We start from the raw sequence: 8,461 nt of genomic DNA on the forward strand, positions 1-8,461 counted from the left end.
GCTCGCCCCTCAGGGTCCCATGGCCTACTCATGGCTGGCATGCTCCCAGCGCCTGGGGTACTCTTCTCAACAACAACCTACCTTCTATGAGCCACACTCCCAGCCCGTTAATTCACTTTTACACCCTGAAAAACACTACTTTACTTCTGTCAGCATCAACTGCAGAACGACATCAAGGAAGGCTTTATTCTTTAATTTTCCAATTGAAAATGTAATTAAAATCTCAAATCGTCAGTTTAAATTGTCACGAATCTCTAATCGAACTCATTCCGGCTGCCCAGCCTTCATGCCGGTGCACACATGCTGAGGAAACCTGACACCATGCCGCAAACTGTGTGATGCACACCCCAACACACCACTTGTGCCACATCCTCCAGCTGCGCTTACACAGAGTTCACGCAGAACTCACAGAACTTCCATTGCACCCCGCGAGCTTCCACCCACAGCTGTGGTCACCACGCCCATTCCAGCCATGCCTTCAGCATGACCCCTGCATGGCACCCCAGTGCACCGCCTGCCATGCCATCCTTCTCGACATGGCCCACCTGCTGCACACCTGGTGGTCCAGCGCGCTCACTCTTCGGGTCCCCATGTGACAACTCACCTGCAGTCTCAGTGTGCCCGCTAATCCGCCAAATTAGCACTGTGACAGTACAAATTTGACTCAACTCCTGGCTCCTTTTCTTCAATGCTCTTGGGGAATCCGCTTCCCAACCCAATTTGCCCCACCACCCTGTCCCTCTCTGTAGGGATTACTGGGGCAATAAAACGTGCCCAAACAGCAGCGTTTTCTTTTTAACCGATGGGTTCTATATCTCGGGAGCATTTTAAAACCCTGCTATTATCTGTTAAGGGCCTGCGTGAATGCAGTGACATGCAGCGATTCTTGCACCCCTCCGGTTCACTCCGAACCGGACCCATACCAGTAACACAATCACAATGGGGATGGCATTTTAAATTTAAAACTAAACCATCAGTGTCTGACACAGTCACCGCCCCTCCCCACCCACCCCGCCTATACACGTTCCTCCAACTTCATACCAACCGCACCCTCGCTCACCGATGCTATATTCACTCCCTCACTCGCACACAAGCACAAGATTCTCGCCGCACGCTCTACTTCTTTCACACCCACACGGCACATCCTGCGTTGTTTCATTCCCGCAACACGGCTGCTCACCACATGCCGGGGCACATGGTTCACAAACAGTCAGCGAGCCCACGTAACCCATGCAATGCACACACGTAGACAAGCACGCGGGTACGCACACACTCCAGAGTCCCTTCACAAATTTCCCCGTAATTACCATGTCTGTATGTGTTGTCCACGTGCCCCAATTTCCTCCTTCAAAGCCTGCTTTCTTTCCCCCTTTAACTTTCTGGCCCAGGCTATTAAATCCCACACCGTCTCACCTCATCTCCATGTCACGAGCTCTATGCCTTTCAACAAAAGATGGTCTCCATCAACCAAAATCAACATATTGTGAAGATCCATTGAAAATGAAAAATGAGGATGACAGAATAAATATTAATTTACTGGACTTACTTCATTATACAGTTTATGTGGCCTGGAAAACGGGTTTGAAGAATGCACAGATGCCAACCCTCCCGATTTCATCGGGAGGCTTCCGAAAATTCACCCAAACTCCCGCCCTTACGATCACTATCCTTATCCTCCCGAAATGTTGATATTTTTGCACTGTTCACTAATCAGAATGTACTAGTATGAGAATTGAATGAAAAGCATCGTCTGCTACGTATAGCATGTGGTAACTCCATAACGTTCGCTGCTACCAAATTGTACGTAAAAAAATGCAAATTCAAATGAGGAGCAGCGAAACATTGGGTCTAGATCTCGCTTATGCGATCATGCACTGAGATTTAGTGCATGCGGTATGTGTGCAATACAGTGCATGCGGTATGTATGCACAGTGTATATGCATGCGATACGCTCACTGCATGCAGCTGGGCCCCGTACCAGCCCGGCGGTCGCGACCACCGTGCGGTGTTTAACAGCCGCTAGAGTTCTACGAGTCGCGCTGCAGCTGTGGAACATCGACTTCGAAGTTACCGATGCTTCAAGCCCTCGATGTTGATTACGAAATGGCAGAAAAGAAGCTTACGAAGACCAAGAAATGGTCTCAGAAGTACAAGACCGAATACAGTCTCCAATACCCGTGTATTCGAAAGTCTGAAAGAGGAATTCATCATGCGTATTGTACAGTATGCAGCGTTGATATTTCAGTTGAGCACGGAGGTCGCGATGATATTCGGAAGCACGTTGGAAGCAAACGGCACACAGACATTGCAAAGGAGAGATCTTCGAGCACGAGTACCGGTACACTTCTGAATTATTTCACCAAACAAGGGACAAGCGAGGAAGAGGATGTTACCCGAGCGGAACTTCTCTTTAGTGGATTTATTGTGGAACATAACTTGCCCATATCAGTCTCAGATCATGCTGGACCTCTATTTCAAAAGATGTTTCCAGATTCAAAAGTTGCTTCAAAGTATGGATGTGCAAGAACAAAAACTTCAGCAATAATTGGTGAGTTGTCAAATGTTACTGCTTCATCTATTGCCGATATTGCTAGACTAGCTCCATTTAGCCTAGCTACAGACGGTAGCAATGACAGTGGTGAGGCCCAGCTATATCCTGTCCTGATTTCGTACTATGACAACAGTGCTGGGATTGTGAAGCAAGGTTTGCTAAGTTTGCCTGCGTGCAAACAAGATTCCACTGGAGAAAACATTTTCAAACTGCTTGATCATGAGTTCAGTGACAGGAAAATTCCGTGGGGAAATTGTGTTTTCTTTTGTGCTGATAATGCCTCTGTCATGGTGGGCAAGCACAAAGGAGTCGCTGCTTATATCCACAAACAAAATCCAGAGTGCTACATCATGGGATGCCCTTCCCATATGATGCACAATACGGCCAAGAAGGCGGCTCAGTCCTTACCCATTGAATTAGATGACTTTCTCATCGATATTTACTACTACTTGGACAAAAGTAGTAAACGCGTCAAAGGAGTGAAAGCACTGCAAGAACTCTGTGATGCCCCGACACACAAGATTCTGAAGCATGTCGCAACAAGGTGGCTGTCCCTTGGTCAGTGCCTAGACAGGCTGATTGAACAGTGGGAGCCACTTCGCCTCTTCTTCAAAGAAGAAGTACGAAGAAAAATGCAACCAACTGTAGCCAAGACTCTAACAACGAGCAAGAAGGACGGCACTGTATCTACTGCCAGTACTGGCACTGCAGGATCAAGCACTAGTGGAGCAGCATTCACCACTACCACTGCAGTATCTGCTGCGAAGAAGACAGCAGGGACAGCACCAAAACCAATGCTGAGAGCAGGTAGCATCACCGGCCCTTCATCACGTTCATCTACAAAGCAGATCCCTTCAGAGTCGAGAAAGACTGTGATAGTCCCATCTACAGGCAAAGAAGGACCCAAGTTAAGTTCTGCTTTTGCCAAATCACTTGATAGAAGCTCAGCAAAACCTTCGAATCAGAGGTCTTCTTCCTTGGCTGCACCTACCTCAAGCTCTCTCCTCAAACGTAAAATTTGATCTGGTACTACGAGTCTGACCTCTTCTGCTGGCAGTAAACGCAAGTGTGATCGCCCTGCGGCTAAGTGTACTACGAGTTCTACAACTAAAAGCGCATCTTCCTCAAACACTGTGCAGGAATCTAGAGAAAAACGTGTCAACAGGATGTTCTTGTCTCCACAAACAAAACTCTATTGTTTCTTCCTTCGATATGCGAACAAGCTTTTTGAGAAGGGGAATCTTCTGCTCCAAAGAGACGAACCCTGTATTCATCTCCTGCACGGAGAATTGAATGGTCTTCTGAAAGATATCTTCATACGGTTTTTGAAACCATCGGTGTCATCGGTTGCTCTGGTAAATGTACCCTTCTCTGACAGAAATCATCAGAAGAATGATGAGGACCTCATGATTGGGAACGATGCCAAACTGTATATAAGGGAACAAAGGAGTCTCAAGAAATCCACCTTCACTCTGAGTGAGTCAGACATCCAAGGTTTCTTCAGTGCAGTTCGCTCATATTATGTGAAAGCCTGCAATTACATCTTCAAAACCTGGCCGCTAGATGATGAATTAGCCAAGCATGCTCAGGTGCTGGATGTTAAGCTACACCAAGAAGTGGGGTTTGACTGTGTGGAGTTTTTCATCAAGAAATTCCCCTGTCTGTTCAGTGGCGGTGATAGTGACATAGACAGTCTTGAGAGTGAATTCGCTCACTACCAGGCAGACGCCTCCATAGCTACAATTGCTACTGAGACAGTGAGAGTGGATGAGCAGTGGCATCGGATTTCACAGCTCACAGATCCCTGCACTGGTGCCAAGAAGTATCCTAATTTGAGCAAAGTGATGAAGGGAATCTTGGTCATTCCTCATTCGAACGCATCATGTGAGCGGGCACTCAGTCTTGTACGGAAGAATCATACTGAATTTCGTCCCAATTTGAGTGTCAAAACCCTGGAAGCTCTCTTAATTGAAAAACTAGCTCATAGCACCCCTTGCTACCAGAGAGAATACAGCAAAGACATAATCAGAAGGGCTAAAAGAGCCACACAGCTGTCACTCAGCAAAGCTGCCATGGAAAAAGCAAGCAGCAGTAGTACCAGCCAGTAAGGTAAGAAAAATATTGCTTCTTTTGTGCTTTTTGTTAATCTTTGATTGTCCCCTAACTTACTAATATTAACATACATGTAACATTAAAAAGTGCACAATTTTCCCCTTTTTTTGTTCAAAAAGTGGGAATTCTTAACATGTTAAATGCTCCAAAATAGGGCTCAGAGGGCACTAGAGAGCGTCTAGAACCCCAGAGCTTCCAGGGCCCTAAGGCGGGCCCTGGACCCCACCGCAGGGGTCGAGCGCTCCGCGCTCGAGATGTGCGCTTCGCGCACATTATTTGCTGTCGGTTGCAAATCCTCCCTAATTCTGATTTCCAAAAGTTGGCATCTCTGAGAATGAAGAGCAACATATTGTTGAATCTTTAAATAAGCCTGGTGCAAGTATTAACTTCTTCTTTAAATGGATGAGGTGTGTGTTTGTGTGTGTGTGTGTGGTACGTTTTGACTGGATTTCTCAGACCCCTTCCAACTTTGAAGACCCTTTAAGATCCAGACGACCCAAAAGACCCTGAAGACCCAGATGACCCAAAACACCTGAAGACCCCTAAGACTAAATCCTGTAGGCCCTTTAATACCTAACTACACCACAAAAAATCTGTTAGAATTCCCATGTTTTAAACGCATGCCATGTTGAGGTCCATAAAACATCTTAATACTGTACATCCTTCCACCATGACAAGGCATTCTAATTACAAAATATATGACAAAAACAATAACATTGCAACAAAGCAGATATGAATTAACACTAATAATATTTATAACAATCATAAGAGTAGTAGTGTCATATGGCAATAATAATAACGAACACATAAATATATATATATATATATATATATATATATATATATATATATATATATATATATGTATATATATATAAATAATCCCCACACTGGCTCCAATCACATCTGGGCTTCGTGAAAGGCAAGCTAATGCTGAAGCAGTACAGCAGGCAGGTATGCAACAAGGCTGTGAAGACAAATGAAAATTTGTTCCATCGGACCAACTGGCCTCCTCGTCTGAAAAAAAGATTGAAACCAGCGGGACGTTTTACAGCGATAATGTTATTCAAATATCTTCAGGTATAAATTCAGAGTTATTCACTTTGATTTGATTGATGATGCTTATATTTATGAAATAAGAAGAAATACAATATTTTCATTTAGCACATACTCAACCCCAATTGGTTATATAGGGTGGTGCAGAGCCGACTGACACATTTGGATATGCGATAATTTTTTAAACAGCAAGAGAGGGATGAAATGAAACACACAAGGTTTATTTTCAAAGCCTGCAATTTTATTATTTTTGGTAGATAACATCAGGAAGGTGGCCTCCACCAGTTGCAGTGTGTGGCTTTGACACTCCACAAAATTATCAAAAACTCGGCGCAACAGATTTTGATCTTGATTGATGACAGCAATTTCAGCTTGAAATGCACACTTCAGCTCCTGTGTTGTGCGAGGATGGTTCCTGTATCCACGTTCTATGAGATTTCCCCATAAGAAGAAGTCTGAGTCCATGAGGCCAGGGGAATGTGCTGGCCAGGGGATGGCTCCAAAATGTGAAATAACCGAATGAAAGAGATTACGGACCACGTCCATACTGCGTCTAGCAGTGTGTGCTGTGGCTCCATATTGTTGAAAGTGGAGGTTGATGGGATCAACACCAAGTGGTTTTAACTGCGGAAGCAAGAAGTTTTGCAGCATGGCTACGCACCGCTCAGAATTAACTGTAATGGCTTCCACATTATCATTTTCAAAGAAAATGGTCCCACAACACCACAAGTTCCCACCTCACACCATGCTGTCACCTTAGGTGAATGCAGTGGTTGTTCGTGCAATTCTTTAGGATTCACTGGTACCCAATAGTGCATATTTTCTTTATTCACGAAACCTGTTACGTGAAAATGCACTTCATCAAAACAAGGTTCAAAACATCGGGGTCTCCATTGATGATTCTGAGCATCGTGTTACATTCCACACGAGACACCTTATCATGAGGAAAAAATTCTGGACAAACTGTATCTTATAGGCGTGAAACTTGATATCCTGCATGATTCGTCCCAAACTCATCCTGGATATGCCGAGGATGCGTAATTGTTACCGAGCAGAGTGACCTGGACTTTGCTCAAAAGATTTCCTCACTCTCAGAAACATTTTTTTTGTACGCACAGTTCCTGGAGCACCATGAGCTATGTCTCTCACACTGCCTGCCAGTATCTTCAAACTTACGTACCCCAGCCAAAATTGCGTTGTGTGATGGAATCAAGCCATGCCGAGGAATATTAAGCTGCCGCCGCAAACAACGCTGTGGCTGAATGATGGACTTGATTTCGGAATAAAGGCGAACACCTGCAATTAGTTGTGCTACACTCCAGCTCGCCAAAAAAGAAAAAAAATGGCATCAAATCCTCTCTTGCTCTGTGTGTAGCCACACCCCCTAAACCCCACCCCTCGGACAGAAGGACGGTCTGAAATGTGTCAGTGGGCTCTGCACCACCCTGTACATTCAATATGAATCCGAAAAATCTTGTCTATCTACCCGTGTCTCTTGTCTATCTACCCGTGTCAGGAAAAACTATGGACAGAGCAAATTTTAGGATAACTGACCAAGATAATTGTTTGATTTTCTTCAAGATTGAAATAATATCCATCAGAATTCACTTATGTGAAGTTTTCCAAAACATAAATGCAATAGTTATTGTGAGGAAACATGAGTTGAAGGTGGTGTTTTCCTCCGGATGCATCCAGGTAGTATTTGCCTCCAGACGTGTCCGGCCGGTGTTTGCCTCCAGACGTGTCCAGGCGGTGTTTGTCTCCCACATGTCTGAGGGGTGTTTGTCTCTGGGCGGTATTTATAGTATGACCTGTACAAAAAGGATTTCAGACATTATTTTATTTCCATGTTCACTGCTATTCGATGCAGAAGTATTTTGATAAGACGGTACGAATCATAATTAACGGTCCATCGCATGTCTGTCTTCCCTTCCTCTCACTGACTTCCTTTCCCCCACCCTCCCAACTTTCCCTCTCTCCTCTCTCTTTCCCCCTCCCCCTCCTCTCCCTTTCCCCTTCCACCTCCTCACTCTCTCCCCCCTCTTTCCCTCTCCCTCCCTCCTTAATTTTCCCCTCTCTCAGTATTCCCATCAGCGAAGTGACAGGTGGTATTTGCTTGAAAAAATAATTCCGAAAGCTGGGGATGGGATGTTCCTTTCACCATACTATAAGGGTGAAGGTATCTATCTTGGTAGAGGCAACTATAAACCAAAATGGCAACAGGGTGTAGGACATCAATTTAGAAATAAAGGAGATGGGATAATTGATATTCCAATGGGTAGAGGATCAACTATTCTTAAACATAAAGACCTAATAGGTATAGGTTCATAATAGAGATTTTAGGTTGACTTTGTTCACAGGAATTACAAAAGTCAAAGATGATAAATCAAAAAGAGGAGAGTGGTTGATGTGAAGCGACAGGGCAACTATTGGACAAAATAAACATGAACTTCTGGTTCTGGGTCTAAATGCATTAATCATTGATGTTGTAGTGCCTCTTTCCAGGTTATCAAAGCTAAGTATTCAGATCAGATCTGTCGAGTCTCTCTATCATTCGTGTTGTGTTTCCATGTAATTTTTTCCGTGTTGCCATATCTTCTTGTTACGTTTTGTCCCTGTGAATATCTCACCCACTCACCAAGGAAAAGATCATGGTTTTGGATGGGGGATGGTGATGAACAGCAGTCTTGAAGAGCCGGAGGAAAGAATGAGATTCAAGAGTGAAAACAAAGAAAGCAGTAC

Source organism: Eptatretus burgeri, chromosome 16 (genome assembly GCF_056783735.1).
Source record: "Eptatretus burgeri isolate ZD-2024b chromosome 16, Ebu_testis_v1, whole genome shotgun sequence".
Classification (NCBI taxonomy): domain Eukaryota; kingdom Metazoa; phylum Chordata; class Myxini; order Myxiniformes; family Myxinidae; genus Eptatretus; species Eptatretus burgeri.